This window comes from Loxodonta africana, chromosome 27 (genome assembly GCF_030014295.1).
Source record: "Loxodonta africana isolate mLoxAfr1 chromosome 27, mLoxAfr1.hap2, whole genome shotgun sequence".
Taxonomy (NCBI): Eukaryota; Metazoa; Chordata; class Mammalia; order Proboscidea; family Elephantidae; genus Loxodonta; species Loxodonta africana.
Genome location: NC_087368.1, coordinates 476762 through 498158, shown reverse-complemented (window position 1 = coordinate 498158; position 21397 = coordinate 476762). Strand labels below are relative to the sequence as shown.

At 47.8% G+C, this 21397-nt stretch overlaps 1 long non-coding RNA gene across 2 annotated transcripts in view; it reads right to left on the bottom strand.

The window, feature by feature from the left end:
- Positions 1–170: 170 nt before the first annotated feature.
- Positions 171–21397, bottom strand: part of LOC135228724 (uncharacterized) — a 39471-nt gene continuing 18244 nt past the window's right edge. Inside the window, exons 1-3 of one of the 2 annotated variants that reach the window (XR_010319504.1) lie at positions 12912–17079; positions 9171–9385; positions 171–8713 (exon numbers count right to left, since the gene is read on the bottom strand). This is a non-coding gene — a long non-coding RNA (uncharacterized LOC135228724). Of the gene's footprint in view, positions 8714–9170; positions 9386–12911; positions 17080–21397 lie in introns of those variants that run through there. The other variant, XR_010319503.1, reaches the window with a different exon arrangement.

Below are 21397 nucleotides of genomic sequence, written 5' to 3'. Positions count from 1 at the left end.
ATTTTTGGAGACTCATGAAGGCAGCTAAAGCTGAAGCATTCTTTGTAACAACTTACTTTCTTTTATTATTTCCTGGAACACAGACCCTCTTGGGCATGTAGATGAGCTGCAAGTCTCTGCGGATCCACTGGAATTGTGGCCTTATATGGTGTTCATTTATATACATTCATCTTTCATTTAGTCATTCAACAAACATTTATGGATCCTTACTGTAGTCAAGGCACTAAACAAGGTCCAGAGATAACAGTCAAATAACACAGAGTCCCTTCATTCAAGATGCCCCTGTTATATTTGACATAACCTACTCTCTGGAGTAGTTAATGGTGGTGTGCCAGAGACCCTTGGTGGATCCTACAGACATGGCTGGAGGCCTTCTTGGCAATTTGCCATGGTATAAGTCTGTCATTTGTGAGCACACGGACTCTGAAAACTTGTTAGGAGCACACAGTGCTTCAAAGGGTAGGCCATGCCATTGCATTGAGTACTGAAGGGAGCTTGAAGTGAGGGATAGTCTGCTATCTTGCATTATTAATCATGAGACTCTTTCCACGCTGGCTATTGTGTAGCATTCACTCTAAGGGGACAGAAGCCCAAATGAGAAGCAAAGAATTGTAATTGGAAGTTTTCACTGTCAAGCACTGTGAATGAACAGGACACTTAAGGGCGAGAAAGAGTGAGAAGGTCTTTTCCACAGGACTTGATCATAGAGAAACTTCTTAACCTGCCCCTCCAAAGACAGGGTTTGGAGAGGGAGTCTGGTGGTCTCTAATCTCTACCCTTTGAAATAGCTGAACAGTTTAAGGAAAGAAACCTCACAGACAGAGATGCTGGGAAAACAGCGCCAGTTATTTGTGAGATTAAGGGTTTTGCTGAAATAATCAAACAACTAATGTCTAATTCTATCATTGACTTTGGACTGGCAAAGAAAAGAGTTAATGTCAACCTTCCTTTTTCAGACCTCCTCCCTAAGAACTCAGAATGCAGAGGTACCCACTTCTCCCCAGCCTCTAGAAAGAACGGAAAAGATCTTGAACATGTATTGTACCCCTGAGGGATGTTATTATTTTTTTTATTTTGAAGTTTCTGGTGATTAGATTTGAGAGAGAGAAAGAGAAGACAGATCCAAAGATCCCAGATTTATCTTAAAAATGCAGCCCAAGGTCAGCTCAATTGGACTGGACCAAAAGCAAAGAAGTTTCCAGGATAAAATGAATGCTTCAAAGATCAGCGGAGCAGGGCCGGGGGTCTGGGGAACATGGTTTGAGGGGACTTCTAAGTCAATTGGCAAAATAATTCTATTATGAAAACATTCTGCATCCCACTTTGAAATGTGGCGTCTGGGGTCTTAAATGCTAACAAGCGGCCAACTAAGATGCATCAGTTGGTCTCAACCCACCTGGATCAAAGGAGAATGAAGAACATCAAGGTCACACAATAACTAAGAGCCCAAGAGACAGAAAGGGCCACATGAACCAGAGACCTACATCATCCTGAGGCCAGAAGAACTAGTTGGTGCCCGGCCACAATCGATGACTGCCCTGACAGGGAGCGCAACAGAGAACTCCTGAGGGAGCAGGAGATCAGTGGGATGCAGACCCCAAATTCTCATAAAAAGACCATACTTGATGGTCTGACTGAGACTAGAGGAATCCCGGCGGCCATGCTCCCCAGACCTTCTGTTGGCACAGGACAGGAACCATTCCCGAAGACAACTCATCAGACATGAAAGAGACTGGTCAGCGGGTGGGAGAGCGATGCTGATGAAGAGTGAGCTAATTAAATCAGGTGGACACTTGAGAGTGTGTTGGCAACTCTTGCCTGGAGGGGGGATGGGAGGAGAGAGAGGGAAGCTGGCAAAATTGTCATGAAAGGAGAGACTGAAAGGGCTGACTCACTAGGGGGAGAGCAAGTGGGAGTAGGGAGTAAGATGTATGTAAACTTATATGTGACAGACTGATTGGATTTGTAAACGTTCACTTGAAGCTTAATAAAAGTTAATTTAAAAAAAAAAAAAAACACAGCTCATAGCCAGAATGCTCCTTAGCAGGAAGGATGGCAAGACTTGTTTCACATACTTTGAACATATTATCAGGAGGTTCCAGTCCTTGTGGATTTGACAGGCTTGTAAAACATACTACAGAAAAGCTCCACCCTTATGTATGGGCCAAGGGCTCCCCTTATCAGGATCTATGCCTCAGGGGACCCATGCTTTAGAGGGCTTCCTTGAAATTTTCTGTCCTCCTCTTGTAGGTGTGGCAGTACCATTTAGGCAGGATGCCCAGAGCCCAGGCTGGGATCTACATGGAACTTGTTGCCTGTTTTCTCCTTTGGAGCACTCCCCAATTCTCTACCTCATGTGTGGGGTTCACCAGATGCCCCAAAGAACTCTGGCCTATATGTCCATGGGATTGTCCCAGAGCTTTTGGGCTAGGCCCTGGATCTAGAATGGCAGTCTGGTGAGCAGATTATTCCTGATGGCAAAAGCAGTACTTTTTGTGTGGGATCACATGAGATTGGTACGCCAAGATGGTGTTCAGATATAGATTTTAGATGACTCAAATTGTTTAAATACACAGGGTCTGTACAGCCTATGTGTAGCTTTGTTAAAGAATTTGAACTTTATCCCACCAGTAAGAGATAGATCAAACTACATTACTCAAAATATAAAATATACCCATTTCATCTAAATCTCTCGTTTAATACATAAGAAATTAAAGCCTAGAGAGGTCAAGTGACTTGTCCAAGATCACACAGGTGATCAGAGAGAAAACTCTAGTTTGATTGATCACTTTTCCAACCCATTCACTTTATGGGCCAGCAGACGTGTCTGGAAAGGCAAAGTCACCTTGACCAAGGGTGTACAGGTAAGACGGGGATAGGATCAGCAAGATTTCCTGACCTCCTAGGTCAATGCTCTCTTTTCCCTACCTTACTACTTAGGAATCTAACCTCCCTCACCACTCTTTCCCCCAGTCCCTTCCACCAGGAGTTCTAGGTCTACTGATGCCAAAATGTGAGTTTCATACAGCCAATTATCACCTAAAATTGACTTTCTAAATTGGTGTTCCAGGGGGTGTCAAATTCATTGGTCGCAACGTGTCTTCACCCCAGACTTCAGTAGTTTGTCATTTATGGATTAAAGAAACTACTTGCCACTATTTCCCACCACTGCTAAAGTTCTTCATGCATTACGTTTGGCGTGAATCAAGTCTAAGGAATTGGTAGAGTAACTTAGAATATTTCTAATGCATTCTCTACATTGGGATTAGTTTTCTTAAGTATATGGTCATTAAAGAGTATCTGGCACATTGGAGGGGCTCAATAAATATTGTTGAATCATGAATGCAGGTGTTATTCATTGAAATTTTTTTCAAATTTTAAAATTAAGGTATCATTTACATGTTCTAAAATTCACCCTTGTAGGTGTATAGTTCTGAGAGTTTTGACAAATGTTTACAATCATGTAACCACCACCACAATCAAAATACAGAACAGGTCCATCATTCCAAACATTCCCCCATGCCGCCAATCTGTATTTTGCCCATAAAGCTTTGCCTTTTTAAGAACACCATATAAATGGAATCATACAGGATGCAGCCTTGTGAGTCTGGCTTATTTCACTTAGCTTAATGTTTTTGAGGTTCATCTATGTTGATGCATGTATTAGTAGCTCATTCCTGTATTCTTTGGTATGTTGTACCATAATTTATCTATCCCTCAGCTGAAGCACATTTCGGCTGTTTGCAGAATTTACTATACATTGATTTGTTTAACTTTCATTTTGAAAAAAATTCAAAACTACCAGGTATTAATATTTTGCCACATTTGCTTTATTTCTCCATGCATGTATAAATATAAAATAGAAGCATTTTATTTCCAAACCATTTTCTTCTTTTTTTATTGCAGTAAATATATATGTAACAAATCCGTGTTGAATTTTAATCTTGAATACATTTTTTGTCATGTTTAAAGACCCGTCAGCATCTGGGGCTATGTTCAAACCTTTAGCTTATGTTATTTCCCTGTTTGCAGGGTCTGATAGAGCTCATAAAGATCCTAAAATTAAGACAAAGCATTAAGTGTAACTTTCTGGTAGCAAAGCAAGGGGTATAATGCCAAGCATAAACATAAACACCTAGCACCTCAGTGCTGTTAGACCTATTAGAGTCTGAGTCTGGACCGTCATCCTAGATCTGTTTTGGGAACATGGTGGACATTAGTCTTTTTCTTGCCAACTTGCATCTTGTGAATATGCTGCCCTGACACCAGCATTACATACCACTATTTGAGACCTTGGCTCCACCAATCAGATGCTTTGCAGGCGACTTTGGTTTGGAAGAGAGAGAGTAAGGTGAAGAGATGCTTGCCTTTTTCTAGGGTATCCATTTTCTGGGGAGGATGGCAGTGAAGGTTGTTGTCTTCTCTGGACAATGAGAGGTGTTAAGTTCTAGCACCTAGACCTCAGCATTACCAATATGATCTGTGATGCCTGTGCTCAGTAGCAACATTGGCTAAAGAAGGAACAGCTGTTACAGCAAAAAACAGTACTATTCAGCAGAAAGGAGCCCTGGTGGTGCAATGGTTAAGCATTTTGCTGCTAACCAAAAAGTCGGTGGTTTGAACCCACCAGCCACTCCATGGGAGAAAGATGTGGTACTCTGCTTCCTTAAAGATCTATACCTTTGATGACACCTCTAATCAGTGGCTGATCTCTAAAATCTACATGATACTGCAAAAACTCAAAAACAAAAAGACAAAAAACCCAATTGAAAAATGGGCAAAGGATATGAACAGGCACTTTACTAAAGGAGCCATTCACTTAGCTAACAGATACATGAGGAAATGCTCACGTTCATTAGCCATTAGAGAAATGCAAATCAAAACTACAATGAGATTCCATCTCACTCCAACAAGGCTGGCATTAATCCAAAAAACACACAATAATAAATGTTGGAGAGGTTGTGGAGAGACTGGAACACTTAGATACTGCTGGTAAGAACATAAAATGGTACAAGCACTTTGGAAATTGATATGACACTTCCTCGAAAAGCTAGGAAAAGGGGGTGGTACCAAGACGGCAGAATAGCCAGACAGTTTCTGCGATCGCTTTGACAACAAAGACCTGAAAAAACAACTGAAGTGATTATATTTATGACAAGCTAGGAGCCCTGAATATCAAAGGCAAAGTTAGAAGATGGACTGAGCAGCAGGGCAAGAGATGGTTCAGAAGTGGAGAGGAGTTACTGGACCTGAATCACAGAGATCCCTCAGGCACCATTCCTGGACGCGACTGCAGTGGGCTGTTAGTAGTGTTCTGCCACAATTTCCTCAGGGAGAAGCAGCCAGCCGCACAGCCTACTCGCAAGAACATGAGAAGAATGGCTCTCTTGGCAAAAGCTAAGTACTTCCGTATATTTTACTGTGCCCCCTGCCCCCAAGTCAGCTTCAGTGGCTGTTGATGTCCCTGGGCCTGAGATAGGCCCTGATGAATGCCCAGAGCCAACCTCCAGGCTTTGGAGTAGGAATAAATTCACAGCTGGGGGAAAAGATAATTTGCAGCTGCACTAACCAGCAGAGCTCAGGAAAGAAGCGGCTCCTGTCCAGGCAGAAATGGTCGATGGACTTTGAATATCTTTTCCCCCTGCATGGACCCACTGTGAGGACCTATTCCAGGAGAATAAGCCCTTGATGGCAGGCTGCAACCATCTCAGCTGTGTGGTGGAGAGGTGGGTGTTTGGTATTTCACACTACTTTCTACTTTGCCTATTAAACAAGGTCCTCACCTACACACATCATGGGAAAAAGGACTGGTAGCTCCACTCAGGTCACCCAGCCACTTGTGACATGGATCCAAGGATAACTGGTACCTCCCGGTCCTTATGAGCAAAAGCCTTTGGTGACCATGGTCCATCTGCAGAACCCACCCACCTGAACGCTCTAGGGAAAAGGGACACACTTTCCTCACAGATACATGGGGGACATCTCTCAGCCCCCCACCTTGTTCAGAGTGTGATCCCCTGCTGCAACCAGATACTAGTATCTACACCAATCACCTCTGGCCCTCTAAGACTGTAGGACATAGCCTGCACCATACACTAGATGATCGCCTACCTGGACACCTGAGCTGAATCCATACAAGAAAAGTGAATGGACTCCTAGACTGATATACCTGATAACACCTCTAGCCGTCTGGTGACAGGACAGCAGAACTTCAAAGGTGAAACTAATCAAGCTAGCTCACTCAAGCAACCCATTTGGGCACATCAAAAAACAAACCAAGAAGCTAGGATACAGGAGGCAAAAAGTCTTGTGAGTGGGTCACTAGGGGTAATAGTGAGTGGTGCTACTCCCATTTCCACCCCTTGATTCCTGGACCCAAGAATCCTGGATACGGGAGATACAACACCATATATGGGACTCTGGTTTGGAGCATATACAGCCCCTAGGTGAACACTGCCCCAACCCCGCAAGGTATTGCTACCGAGCTGGCACTGTAATTATGTCTTCAGGAGTCCATTCCATCATTCTATCAAACCAGCTGCTTCAGGATGATGGGGGACATGGTAAGACCAGTAAATTCCATGAGCATGGGCCCACTGCTGCAATTTATTTGCTGTGAAGTGAGTCCCTTGATTCAAGGAAATGCATGTGGGATACTGTGATGGTGGACAAGGCATTCTGTAAGTGTATGGGGTAGTTTTGGCAGAAGCATTGCATGCAGGGAAGGCAAATCCATATTCAGGGTAAACGTCTATTCCCTTAAGAACAAAATGCTGCCCTGTCCATGATGGAAGTGGTCCAACGTAATCAGCTTGCCAGCAGGTTGCTGGATGATCACTTTGAGGGATGGGGCCATATCAGGGACTCAGTGCTGGTCTCTGCTGTTGGCAGATTGGGCACTTAGCAGTGGCTGTCACCAAGGTGGCCTTGATGAGTAGAAGTCCATGTTGCTGGGCCCATGCATAACCTCCAACCCTGCCATCGTGGCCACTTTGTTCATGAGCAATGATGGGAGTACCTGAGAAAGGAGGACGAGTGGTTTCCACAGAACACGTCATCCTATCCACTTGATTGTTAAAGTCTTCGTCTGCTAAGTTCAGTCTTTAGTGAGGGTTCATATGAGACACAAATATCTTCACTTCTTTGGCCCATTCAAAGAGGTTTATCCACATACCTCTCTTCCCCATAAATCCTTGTCTCCAGTTTCCCAATCATGTCCTTCCAAGTCCTGGACAATCCAGCTAAGCCATTGGCCACAGCCCGTTCATCAGTACACATACAATCAATCGCACATCTGGCCATTTCTCCTGCCTAGCAAAGTCAACAACCAGCTGCACTACTTGAAGTTCTGCCCACTGGGAGGATTTCCCTTCACCACGGTCCTTCAGGGAGATCCCAGCAAGGGGCTGTAGTGCCGCCGTTCTCCATTTTCAACTAGTGACCGCATATTGCGCAGAACCATCTGTAAACAAAGCACGAGTTTTCTCACCTTCAGTCACCTGATCATAAGGAGCTTCCCATGAGGCCATAGGTGCAGCCTGGGAGATTAAGGGTATGTGACAGGAATGGAGACCATGAGCGTTTGGGCCATTTCCTCATGCAACTTACTTGGACCCTCACATCCTGCTCAGGCCCGATCTTGTATATACTGCTTCGATTAATGATGGAGTGCTGCCGGGCAAGTCCAACCTTACAACTCTGTGGGTCAGGCAACATCCAGTTCATAATGGGAAGCTCAGGCCACAGGGTGACTTGCTGGCCCACGGTTAAGCGTGCTGTCTCTAAGGCCCAGTAACAAGCCAAAAGCTGTTTCTCAAAAAGAGAGTAGTTATCTGCAGAGGATGGCAGGGCTTTGTTCCAAAATCCTACAGATCAGTGCTGTGATTCACTGAGAGGGGCCTGTTCTTCAAAACGAGGATGAAGAAAAAGGCATGGGTCAGATTAATGGCTGGATACCAGGTACCAGGAGGTGTGTGAATTTGTAGTTCACTCCTCCAAGGAAACTCCTCTTCCAACTGATTGGCTGCTCACATCCGATCACAAAATGGAGGCTGATTACATAATTTCTGCCAAACCCCTGAGAAGCATCGCCTAACCAGATTTACACATAACATTAACCATCACAGTGGTGATGAAAATGTTCTGAATTAGATACTGATGATGGTTGAATAAGATTGTAAAAGTACATAAAGCCACTATACTACACACTTTAAAACTATTAAAACATTTTATTCTATGAGAAATCTACCTGTTAAAATAGTATAAAGTATAAAATGACCTGGAAAAATACTATGACAAAACCAAAAAAATTCCCACTCAGGTGCATTGAAGAAAGAGTCTGGTTCTGGAGCTGATGTTTCCTAGCTGTGAATGAGGGGTGGCTGTGGAGGAGGTGCGGGAAATAACTCAACCTCTGGTGACCGAGGCAGAGCTGGAGATGGAGGATCTGGTGCTCTATAGAGCTCTTATGTTGAGCAGGAGCAGGATCGACATCAGCAGGTCATCTGGGAGCCATTTCTGGAGGTGGCCCAGGATTGAAATCTACGCCTCCAGCTGCCTGTCCATCTGATGCTGGTGATGGAGCTGGTGACAGAATAGTTGGTGGACTGTGGGGCTCCAGTATTAGTGCAGGATCAGGATCAACATCAGCAGGTGGTCCAGGAGCTGGTTCTGAAAATGACCCACGTGGTCCCTGTCCCCAGGAGGTCACAATCTGTAGGGAAACATGAAGATGGGTAAAAGAATGAAAACAAATACATGCAAAGAAAAGAGCATATTTTATAGAGAAAATAAAGCAGGGTGCTGTGAGATAAGGCTAGGGTGTGGTCCAAGAGGCCTTACTAAGGTGACATTTATGTGTGATGAAATGACAGGAGGCACCAGCCCTGCACGAGTCCGGGTACAGTGTGCCACGGAGAAGATGCAGCTGGTGCAGAGGCTGGAAGGCAGACATGAGTTTGTCTAGAGGGAGGGTTGAAATGCAGCCAGTATGGCTAGAGAGAGCTGAGGAGGAGAGGAGGCAGGGAGGAGGAGGGCAGATCGAGGACCCATGACCTAGTGGGCTGGAGGAGTTATCTCCTGCTCTGTGATAACAACACTCCCAAAAGTAATGACTCACAACAGCACACAGCACACAGTCTTTGTGCGCCAGGAATCTAGGCATGGCTTACCTGGGAACTGCCCCAAGTTCTCAGGAGCCTGTGGTGGTTGTCTCAACTGAGTCCTGACTCAGGAGATCTGCTCCCTATTCACTTCCATGTTATGAGCAGGACTCTGAGAGCTGCTGGACTTAGGGGCTTCATTTCCTCTTTGTTGATCAGGACCCTCCCTCAGCTCTTTGTCACATGAGTCTCTCCATGTGCAGGTCATACATCACAGCTGCTTCCTGGGGGGAGATGAGAAATAAATGACAGACAGACAGAGAGATGACTGAGAGACAGACAGTGAGAGAGAAAGTATAAAACAGAGCCAAGAAACATTGCCCCAAATGGGGTCATTATGAGTTGAAATCGACTCAGTGGCACCTAACACCAAGAACAACATTCTTGAGAAGCGAGTCCTTGAGTCCAATCCACACTGAGGGGAGGGGGCCACACAGGATGTGGAGACCAGGAGGTAGGATTCTTGGGAGCCATCGTGCAGGCTGCCTACCCCCAAGTCTGAGATGAGGCACTGGGTTAGATCCTAAATGTAACGGAAGTTATTGGAAGGTTTTATGCAGAGGGTGACAATATCTGACGTTCATTTCATTCCAACCCCCTCCTAGTGCACACTGGGAATTGAGGTCAAGAGGGGAAGGGACTTTCCCAAGCTCACACCACCAGAACCGAGCCCTGTTTGGGGATCTACTCCATGCTGCTTCCCACCCCTGCTTGAAATTCTTCCATTTCTGAGTTTGTGCATTAGGCACAGGGGCAGATTATGCAATAGGTAAGGTAAGCACGGTGATCACCACATCTTTGATGCGGCAAAGCCCATGTGAAATTTTTCACTACAGATTAGTAAGTAAGCTCAAGTAGACCTGTGCTTGCCTTGCTTACAGGGTCATCTGCCCCCGTCAGGAATTGTAAATTTGAAGAGGCATTGATTCTGTAGGAAGGTGCTATGGGGTGGGGAGAGGCAGATCCCAGCCATACCTAGAAGCGGAGTATTAGATGTGGTGGAAAAATATGAAAAGGTGAAAACGTTCACTACAGATGATCTGGTAAGCAGGTAAGCCCTATGCTTAACTTGCCTATTAGATAATCCACCCCTGATTAGCTACAGGTAATGCCAGCCCACGGGTTCTATAGATGTTATCTCACATATACCTGCTGATGTCCCTAGGAAGAAGATGCTAGCTAGAATGATCCCTATTGTGTGGGTATGGGGACTGGGTACGCTCTGGGCAGCACAAAAACTTGTCCAGGGTCACAAACTGATTGAGAGGGATGAGCTTTGTCTGAACCCAGCTCTGCCTGCACAAAGCTGGGGCCCTGGCTTCACCCAGGCCTTCCCCAGGTTTTAGGGGGGAGGGAGAGGGTTGTGTTGGTGTCACTGTGTACAGTTATGGAGATGGCATGGGGACAGGTGAGCATTCAGCAGCCCTGGGGGACTTTGGGGAGGTCTTAACTGACATCAGGCCCAAGTCAGGAGATCCAGGACACGACCTCACTTCCTTGACAACAGACTACATAGAATTTGGAACCCTGGTAACCTGGCCCCTACACAGCTCACTTGAGTGGAGACACTCAAACTAGGAACATGTTTTCTTGTTGTCTCTCATCTTCCCTTGTATCAAAGCTTGGAAGACCCAGGAGTTCGACACTTTCACCAAGGCTGAGACATGGGCTCGTCCCCCAACCACGGAAGCTCAGGCCATTTACCAAAAAGAATCCAAAGGTAACACAGGGTGGCCCAGGGCTGCCAATCCAGGCCAGGCCATCACTGAGATCCCACCTGGGCAGCCCCACACCCCCCAGGGCATAGCATCTCCCTGGCCATGCCAGCCCTTGCCCTCATGGGGTCCCTGGTAATGGGGGATCGGAAGAAATGTGGATAGAACTGATGAGGCAGAAAGTTGTTAGCTGAGGCAGTGTCCATTTGGGAGAGAGGTGGTGGGGGTCAGGGAAGGAGATGCCATGTGACCTGGGGAGGTCTGGGAGGGGAGGAGTGATAATGAGGATGATGAAAATGGGGCTGCTGCTTCAGGACTAGCACACATTGAGGGCAACCCCAAACTCTCCACCCCCACGGCCTCTCACCACACTGGGTTCATGGGCCTGAGTCTGTCCGTGGCTGGGCCTAGTCCATCAGCTTGGGTGCCTTGGGGAGGCTGGGGGCTGGGGTGGCAAATGTGAAGGCCTCTCTCACTTTCCTGTCTCGATCCCCCTGATCAGACAGAACAGTGGGATATAAGTCTACCCAGAGGTTCCAGTTCAGACCAGGCCTTAGGGAGGGACTGTCAGGGTCACAGGCTGATTCAGCACTCTCACCTGGACCTTCTCTGAGATCCAGCTCACCCTGAGTGTGGTAGTCAACGTGCAGCCCTAGCTGCTGGCCTGCCTGGGCCACTGCTGACCCTGTACCAGCCCAGCTTCTGCCAGATCCTGCTGCAATACTCAGAGCTTGATTTTTCTATCCGTGGACTTGGTCACGGCTGGATGGTGCTGCCCACAGTCCAGCCCGCCCAGCATGGGGGAACTGGGAGCTCCTCGGAGGCACAAGGGCTTGAGGGGCAGAGAGAGAAGGAGGCAGCACGGACGGACTCTTGATGCCTCCCTGGCCGCTGCCGGCACTGTCTCTGCAGAACTCCCAGCAGGAGATCCCCAAGGAAAAGGAGAATGGCATCACCTACTCGGTCTACCCCAAGAAAGGGACCAGGAAGGGCTGGCACAGGTTCTGGGTGAGTGTGGGGGGAGGGGAGTGGCATCCCCACCCAGGGACCCAAGATGACCAGGGGGGGCCCTACGGCCCAGACACCTCCCTGTAGACCTCAGGTCCCTCCCAGGACTTTCCCTCTTGAGAGTCCCCAGACCCCTCACAAATGAATTAACCTTCCCCCCCAACCCCCACTGCCCTCCCTGTCCTGTCCAGCTACAAAGTTACTGTTCACGTAAGCCCATGCATATTTTGCCCGTTGCTGCTGTTTTAGTGTTTAACTTTCAACCCCAGGGCCCCAGGCAGCAGTTGGCCGGACTGTCCCTCCACACCTTCTTCCAGCTTCACACAGCATCACACTTAGTAGGCCTCTTTTACCCTAGAGCACAAGGCTCAGGCTATGACACACCTTTTTCTACAATCTGCAGTCTGGGGGAACACAACACGTGACCCTTTCAGGTCAGAGGCTATATGCTGACTTGCTGTAGAATGTTCTAGAAGAGAGGCCTGCTCCCACAGTGACTGAGTCTCTCACTGCTGCTGGCCCTGGACTGATTCCTTCTGCTGCCCTTTCAGCAGGGCTGCAGAAACGCTTACATGTGCGGTCATATCCTGACCCACCAAGGACAGACTCCCAGGAGTGGCATGCTGGGGGAAGGATGTGCACATTTCAAGTTAGGATCACTACAGCCAGACTCCTTCCCAAAACAGCTGTCGCAGTCCCATGCCCAGCAGATTGTGATGCTGGCTGTGTCTCTGCATTGAGCCGGTTCCAGGTGTTATGGTTCTTTTCCATTTTCCCTATCTGCTGTCAGGGTGGCCAACAGAACTGCAGGGTGGCTTTGAGGCACTTGTTGGCCCTGAGAAGCTGAGCCACCTCTCAGTCCTTTACCAACCATTCACATTTGCCCTCCCTGAGCCATCTGTTCAGATCCTTAGTTCTGTGGGGGTCTTTTTGCCACTCCAGGATCTCTAGGCTAACACCCTTGGCTGGATCTGGGTGCTCAAAACCCCCTTTAATGTACAGAAAGAAAAGTCCGTGTCTTGCTTACCTCATGGGTGCCTGCTCTGTGCACTGTCTTCATCTGGGAGGAAGTGAGCTTGCACCAGACCTTCCCCTCCGAGTCAGGAACAGAGCAGGCCTCACCTAGCACAGAGGAAACCTCACGGAGCCCTAGTTTCAGACAGTTCTGGGCTCTGATCAGGTGACTTTGAGTTGACAATGGATGTCACCAAGCTTCTGTTTTCACACCTCTGGAATGGGGTGTTTTGTGAGGACTCACTGGGATACTGCTCTTCCTTCAGGGAGATACCATGGTTACTTCGTTAACAAAATCACTTCAGGTTCCTAATGTTTGTAATCATCCCCCACCTCCAATCCTGCTTGGAAAGCTGAGTTCTCTTTGCTGCTAAAGGCACTTGTGTCCCACCTCCTGCCACAGATCACTGAGGGAGACGGAGTACCTAGTCTGACCTCTGGGCCCACAACACTCCTGGTGGTTCATGGGGCTGCCTCTGACAGTGTGTCCCTCCTCTGTCCCACCCCAGTGTGTCTGTGGTTCTGACGAAGACCTGAATGAGGCCTGGGTGATGAAAACCTTCAAGGCAGGCTCACTGCAGAAGCTGGTGGAGCTCCTGGTGCCCGCCTACATAAAGGGTGACATCTCCTACATCAAAATCTTTCTGGGAGCCTACAGAACCTACGCCACCACCCAGCAGGTCCTAGACCAGCTTCTCCGAAGGTGAGCGCCCCACCCTCCATAGCCCAATGGGGACTCTACCTGCTACCAGCTGTGAGTCTGGAGAATGTCACTTCACTACTCAGAGCCTCAGTTTTCTTCCCTGAGAAGAGGGGTGGTAAAGGTCCAATCAGCTAGAATTACTGTCAGGACCACATGGGATAAGCCACAGGAAGTGTGTACCTGGAGCCCAGCTCTAAGATGAAGGGTGCTGGAGGGCCTAGGATGTTCACATTTATTATTTGCCTCTCCCCCATTAAGAAGCTTTCTGCCTCACCCCTCACTGACTACGCACTCTTGAGCAAACCTACTTCCCATTCGTAAAGGGGAGTTTGAGATTCCATTTAGTGGGTCCTTGGTATAGCCAGAACAGGGATCCCTGTAGGCTGATAGAGGGGCACCAGGACACTTAGATACCTGGGAGGGTGCTGGTTGGGTTCACTCATTCACCAGTCATCCATGAAGCCCCTACTGTTGCAGACACAGTTCTCGGTATTTAGCACTATTCAGTGAACAAAGCAGATAAGAAGCCCTGTCCTCCTGGGCCTCCAGTCCGAGAATCAGACAGGAACACTAGACATCTTAAGCAAGTAGTGTCCACAGTGCATTAGATGTGACACCCTCATACCACCTCTAGGTATGGATGTAACCACCCCTATTCTGCTGAGTACGGTGAGCCCCAGGAGCAGCTGAAATGGTGAGTGGACTTTGGGTGGAGAAGGAGGGGCTGAGGTTTTAGGGGGCCTGTGTCTGGATTGGGGCTGGCAGACCCTGGGCCCCACACATCTAGATTCCACTAGAGGGATGAGTTTAGAGACACCCCCTGCAGGGCGTAAGCAGTCATTGAGAGCTAGGAGTGGAACCTGGGCATCCTGGACAGTAGAGGGGAGGCTGCGGGCTCAGAGATGCCCCTGAGAGAATTCATCTTCCCACAATCCCCTCACATCACCTGTTGCCCCCTCCCCTATTTGGGGCCCAAAACAGGAGGTGCTGGGGGAGGAGGAGCGGGGGGTGGAGAAAATTGCTCCCAAATCCTGATCACCAGTCATGGGTGCTCAGCTGCATGAGGGGCCCCTGTCCCAGGGGAGAACAGTCTCCATGGGAGAAGAGGCCTTCACACGCATGCAGAGAGCCAGGCAGCACGTTGGTGCACACGCTCCAGAGGAGGGGTTCTATGGCCTGGGCATCTGGATCAGGGTACTGTCTCCGTGTGTCGTCCGGCATCAGATAATCCTGGAGCACTACTGAGGTGAACATGCAGACACACATCTCCGTTCCCTTAGAGTGTTACTATCCAGTGCGGAGAGGGCTAGGGGACAGAAAGGGATGTAATTCAGGCTCCCCGAGGAGGGAGAGTTGGACAGACCATTGATGGGGAGCTCCCAGGGACAAGGCTCTGTGCTAGCCCCATCAGTGACCAGGCCTGCCACCATCAGGGCAGCCAGAGGGCATGATACAGGGTGGTGCTGACCTTTGGGAGGTCAACGGTACAGGGGTAGACAGAGGGACTCGCCCCTTGCAGGGGTGCCCTGGGAGGGCAGTGTGGTGGGAAAAGCCAGGCTTCTGACCCTGCTCTTCACCACCCACCCCCAGCGCCATCTCTTTTATCCTGGGCACATGGCTAAAGGAATACTCGGAGGATTTCAATCAGCCCCCGGACTTCCCCTGCCTAAAGCTCGTGGTGGAGTATGTGCACGTGAACATGCCAGGCTCACATCTAGAGCACGATGCCCAACTTCTCTTGGCACGGCTGGATCAAATGGAGGTCACTGAGGCAGAGCCAGAGGGTGAGGAAGACTGGGCATGACTGCATGTGAGCTTGTGAAGGGGACATGGGAAGGCCCCCAGAGGCTGGGGTTGAGCCAGGGATCTGAGTAACTTCAGACCCTCCTGTGGTAGACCACAGTCTGGGAAGACTTCCTGGGGTGGAAATTCTTGGGAATGGGCTTCTCTTCATGGCAGTGGGTGTTTTCCATCATTGGCAAGGCATGAGGAAAGGCAGTCATGTTGGTGAACTTTTCTCCTCTTGCAGCTCCAGAGCCGGGGCCAGCGCCAATTGTAAAAGAAGCTCAAGAGCTAACTCAGCCCCAAGAACCGGCTCCTGGACAATCTCCTGGGGAAAATTCTGCTCCTGTATCAGCACCAGAGCTCCACAGCGCACCACCTATTATGTCATCAGCTCCAGCACTGGTACCAGATGGAGAGCTGCCTGGAGGGGTGGATCCCTATCCTGGGCCACCTCCAGAAATGGCTCCCGGACCACCAGCTGATGTTGATCCTGCTCCTGCTGCTGCTCCAACACTGGAGCTTGATGTAACCCAGGTCTTCCCCCAGCTCCATCACCAGCATCAGATGGAGACTGAGATGGAGAGGTGGATTTCCATCCTGAGCCACCTCCAGAACCGGATACTGGACCACCAGCTGACATGGATCCTGCTCCTGCTCCACCACAGGAGGTCAACAGAGCTCCAGCTATTCCGTCACAAGCTTTGGCTCTGGCAGCAGATGGATAGGCCACTGGACGTTCAGATTCTTAAGCTGGGCCACCGCCTGAGCCAGATCCTGGACCACCTTGTGTTGTCGATCCTGATCCTGTACCAACACCGAAGCTCAACAGAGCAGCACCTATCCCATCTCCAGACGCAGAGCCAGCAGGAGAGCTGGATTTTTACCCTAGGCAACTTCCAGAACAGACTCAAGGACCACTTCCTCAGTCAGATCCTGCTCTTGCAACAACATTGGAGCTGGGTACAACAACAGGTCCTCCATCACCAAGTCGAGCACTGGCACCCGACAGAGAGCCTACTGAAAGATCAGATTCTCTCCCTGGGCCAAGACCATAACGAGCTCCTGGAAAGCCTGCTGAGATCCATCATGCGCCTGAACTAACACTGGAGCTCCATAGAACACCATCACTAGCTCCAGGACTGGCAGCAAATGGAGAGCCACCTGGAAGATCAGATTCTGGGCTACATCCAGAACTGGCTCCTGGACCACTGGCTGATGTCACTCCTGCTCCTGTTCCTCGACCAACACCAGAGCTCAATGCAGCCCACAGCCCTCCATCTCGATCTCTAGCCCGGGTACCAGGAGAAGAGCCTGATGGAGGGCTCGATTCCCATTCTGGGCCACCTACAGAACTCCTTGCTCAACCACCTGCTCCTGCACAAACACCGGAAGTCCTTAGAGCACCAGCTATTTCATCACCAGGTCCAGCAGTGGCACTGGACAAAGAGTCCGCTGGAGGGGCGGACTTCCATCCTGGGCCACCTCCAACTGGCTCATGGACAAACAGCTGATAGCTATCCTGCTCCTACTCCAAGACTCGAGCCCCATAGAATATTAAGTCCTCCACTGCTAGCTCTGCCTTGGGCACCAGAGGCGAAGCCACTTGCCATGCCTCCTCCACAGCAGCTCCTCATTCACTGCCAGGGAACATCAGCCTCAGAACCAGACATTTTCTTTTTCTCACATCAGTGGGTATTTTTTTTTTTTTTTTTGTGCTTTGTTGTATTTTTCCAGCTCAATTTATACTTTAGAGGTTATACTATATTAACTGGTAGTTTTCTCATTAAATAAAGTTTTGTTTTAATAGCTTGAAAGTATGTAACAGCAGTGGGTTACCTACTATCACAATCCTATTCAACCATCAGCACTATCTACTCTAGAACACTTTCATTACCACTGGGATGGTTAATGTTATATGTCAACCTGGGCAGGCCATGATTCTCAGGGATTTGGCAGAAATTATGTAATCATCCTCCATTTTGTGATCTGATGTGAGCAGCCGATCTGCTGGAAGAGAAATTTCCTTGGGGATATGGCCTGAAAAAAATACATTTTCTGCAGTATGCAGCCATTAATCTGGCCAATGCACTTTTCTCTATCCCTGTTTTAAAGGGCCACCAGAAGCAGTTTGCCTTCAGCTGGTCAGGCCAGCAATACACTTTCACTATTTTATCTCAGAGGTATATCAACTCTCAAACCCTATGTGATAATTTAGTTCACAGGGAACTTGATCACTTTTCCCTTCCATAAGACGTCACACTGGTCCATTACATAAACAGCATTATGCTGACTGAACCTAGTAAGAAAGAAGTATCAGTACTCTAGACTTATTGGTAACATATTTGCATGCTAGAGGGTGGAAAATTATTCTGACAAAAACCCAGGTGCCTACATCTCAGCGAAAAATCTAGGGCTCCAGCGTGTGGGGGATGTCGAGATATTCCTTGTAAACTGAGCGATAAGTTGATCTATCTGGCCCTTCCTACAACTAAAAAGAAGGCACAACACTTGTTGGGCCTCTTTGGATTTTGGAGGCATCATATCCCTCATTTGGGTGTGCTACTCCAGCCTATTTATCAAATGACTTGAAAAGCTGCCAGTTTTGACTAGGGCCCACAAGAAGAGAAAGCTCCGCAACAGATTCAGGCTGATGTCCAAGCTGCTCTCCCACTTGGGCCATACGATCTGGGAGATCCAATGGTTCTGGAAGTGTCAGTGGCAGACAGAGATGCTGTTTGGAGTCCTGTCTGGAGTCTTTGCAGGCCCCTACTGGTGAATGACAGTGCAGACCCTTAGGATTTTGGAACAAAGCACTGCCATCATCTGCATTTAACTACTCTCCTTTTGAGAAACAGCTTTTGGCTTGTTACAGGGCCTTAGTAGAGACTGAACACTTAACCACGGGACACCAAGTTACCACGCGGCCTGAGCTGCCCATCATGAACTGGGTGTTGTCTGACTCACAGAGCCATAAAATCGGATGTGCTCAGCAGCACTCCATCAGTAAGTGTAAGTCGTATCTACGATATCGGGCCTGAGCAGGATCTGAAGGCTCAAGTAAGTCGCATGAGGAAATGGCCCCAATGCCCATGGTCTCCACTCCTGTTACATTACCTGCCCTTTCCTAGTCTTCATCTATGGCCTCATGATCAGTTGACTGAGGAAGAGAAAGCTGGTGTCTGGTTTACAGGTGTTCCTCTGCATGATATGCAGGCACCATCTGAATGTGGACAGTGGCAGCAAAGCACTACAGCCCCTTTCTGGGACCTCCCTGAAGGACACTGGTAAGGGAATAGCCTCTCAATGGGCAGGACTTCAATCAGTGCACATGAGTATTCGCTTTACGTGGACGGAAAAATGGCCAGATATGCAATTGTGCACGGATTCACAGGTTGTGGCCGATAGTTTGACTGGATAGACACGGACGTGGAAGGAACATGATTGGAAATTTGAAGTCAAGGAAGTATGAAGAAACGGCATGTGACAGACCTCTCTGAACAGGCCAAATAAATGAAGGTGTTTGTATCCCATGTGAATGCTCTGCCTTAGGCAGCGTTCTCTAAAGAAGCAAAACCAGTTAAGTGTATAAATATGTATATATAGAGAGAGATTTATATCTAGGAAAGGGCTCACACGGTTTTAGAGGCCATAACACCACAAGTCTGTGGGTCAGGATAGAGGCCTCTCCTGATTCACGTAGCCTCAGGTGCTGGTGAACCCAAGTTCGGCAGGCTGGAGAGCAGGGCTGTTGCTCACAGGCTGTGAAGGTCAATGAATCCCAAGACTGGCAGACAAGACCACAGGTAAACTGCTAGCTCAAGTCCCAAAATCTGGAGGTCAGGTGAACAGGACCCAGCTGCAGAATCCAGAATGAGCAAACCCCTCCGAGCCCTGCCAGAACGTCTGCGCACATTGGATGCAGGACACATGCCCAAGGAAACTCCTCTTCAACCAATTGCCTACTCACATCGTATGGCACCATGTGGGCAATCACATATGAAATCTCAACAGGCAAGTGACCACAACATGACATGACTGCCAAAACTCTGAGAATCATGGTACAGCCAAGTTAACACACACTCTTAACTATCACAGTTCACCCTCTGTCAACTTGGTACCGGTACACATCTCCTTAAACCATATATAATCTCTGAATAAAGACAATTATAAAGTCATTCTTTTGCCTAACATGATACAATAAACACACATACAGCTAAAAATGCACTAGCTCTATTTACATCTTATATTTTATAACTTGAGAAAACAAAAATATTTGATGCACACATAAAAAGCAGAAATACTCATAACAGTTACAGTTCTCGTTTCCTCAACTGGTCGCATGAGCGTAAGTGGTATTTAGAACTACCTTCTTCCACCACCCATTCCACATTCCCTTTGGCCTAAGCAAGCATCTCAGTTGGTCGTGGCTCTTTGCCTGGTGGGGTGGCCGAACCTATCATTCCTAAAGGGTCTGGGCCATTAGTAGTCATGTTGGAACTCAGTTGCTGTCATTTTCCACTGATTTTAATCAAAGGGCATGTGTGATGGTTAAGATTGCATGTCTCAACGTGGCTGGGCCATGATTCTCTGTGTTTTGCCAGTTGTATGATGTTTGATCACTTCCCTGTTGAAATTTGGTATGTGATCACCCTCATAATGGAATCTTCTGAGTGGTTTCAGTGCAGGTAGAGCCTGTGGTGGCTCACTCTCCGCTCAGCCTTTATCTCTTCACCCTCTGCCACCTAATTCCTTCTGCTCATCTTGCCAAGGCTCTTGGCCTATTCTGGATCCTGCACATGTCTCTTGTTCATCTGACCTCCAGTTCTTGGGACTGGAGCTAGCAGCTTACCTGCTATCTTGGGATTCATCAACCTTCACAGCCTGTGAGCAGGAGCCCTGCTCTCCAGCCTGCTAATCTTGGGTTTGCCAGCCCCTGTGGCTCCATGAATCAGGAGAAGCCTCTATGCTGATCCACCGACTTGCAACTCTACAATCACGTAAGCTGTTTCCTTGATGTAAATCTCTCCATATACATATTTATAAACTTGACTAGTTTTGCTTCTCTAGAGAACTTCTGACACCAGAAATGTTGTAGTTCTCAAACCAAAATTCTTACTCTGTACAGATTAAAAAAGCAAAGAATTTGATTGAGGGATAGTACAGCTCAAGCTGGGCCAGAGTAAGTGAAAGTACAAAGTGCTCCACAGGGGCTAAGCAAAGAGTGGTTTTTATGCACATTTTATAGCCAAATAAAGCAGTTCTTTCTTCATATCTGATCAACCACATACTTCCTGAGAATGGTCTATACAAACTTTTTTTTTTCTACGAATGATTCTAACATACTGTTCCTGGAACATTTTTGTTTAACATTTTCTGAAAACTATTATGTTAGTCAGCTAAATGCCCCTCATCCCCTGCTTTGCTTACCAGAAAGTAGTGTGTTAACTCCATGTTGTGAGCCCATCCTAAATGCCTCTAGTTTTGGATTCTGCTAGCACACCCCTCATCTACCTTCTCAACCTCAGCCATATAAACCAGCAAAGGAAGTAGAAGACTTTCTGTTTCTGAGTTGCATAGAATCCAGGGTCAGACTCTTGAGCTCGAACTAGGCCAGACCTGAGTAATTCGGCACAAAGCTGCTATAGTTAGAAGTGACCAGAACTTGAACCTACACTAAGATGCCTGGTTATTTTCTTCTTGCATGGGCTACAAATGTTCTCTTTGGTTTACAGTTATGGAGGATTAAAACACTTCCCCTGAACATTTACCTCATTACATAAAGTTAAATGGATTAAAGGGCTTCCCTGACTATAAAATAGCTCTCTGCAAAATTGAGATTAAAGATCACAATATCTGAAAAGTTGCCATATTAGAAGACGGATAACAGAATTTTGAATGAGAACATGTGTTGGTTAGGTAGACAGCAAACGCCATATCTTTTAATGTGAGATCTCACTGAACAACCTTTAAGATAAATTATAAGCAGAGTATTTTGGTTAATAAAATCAATG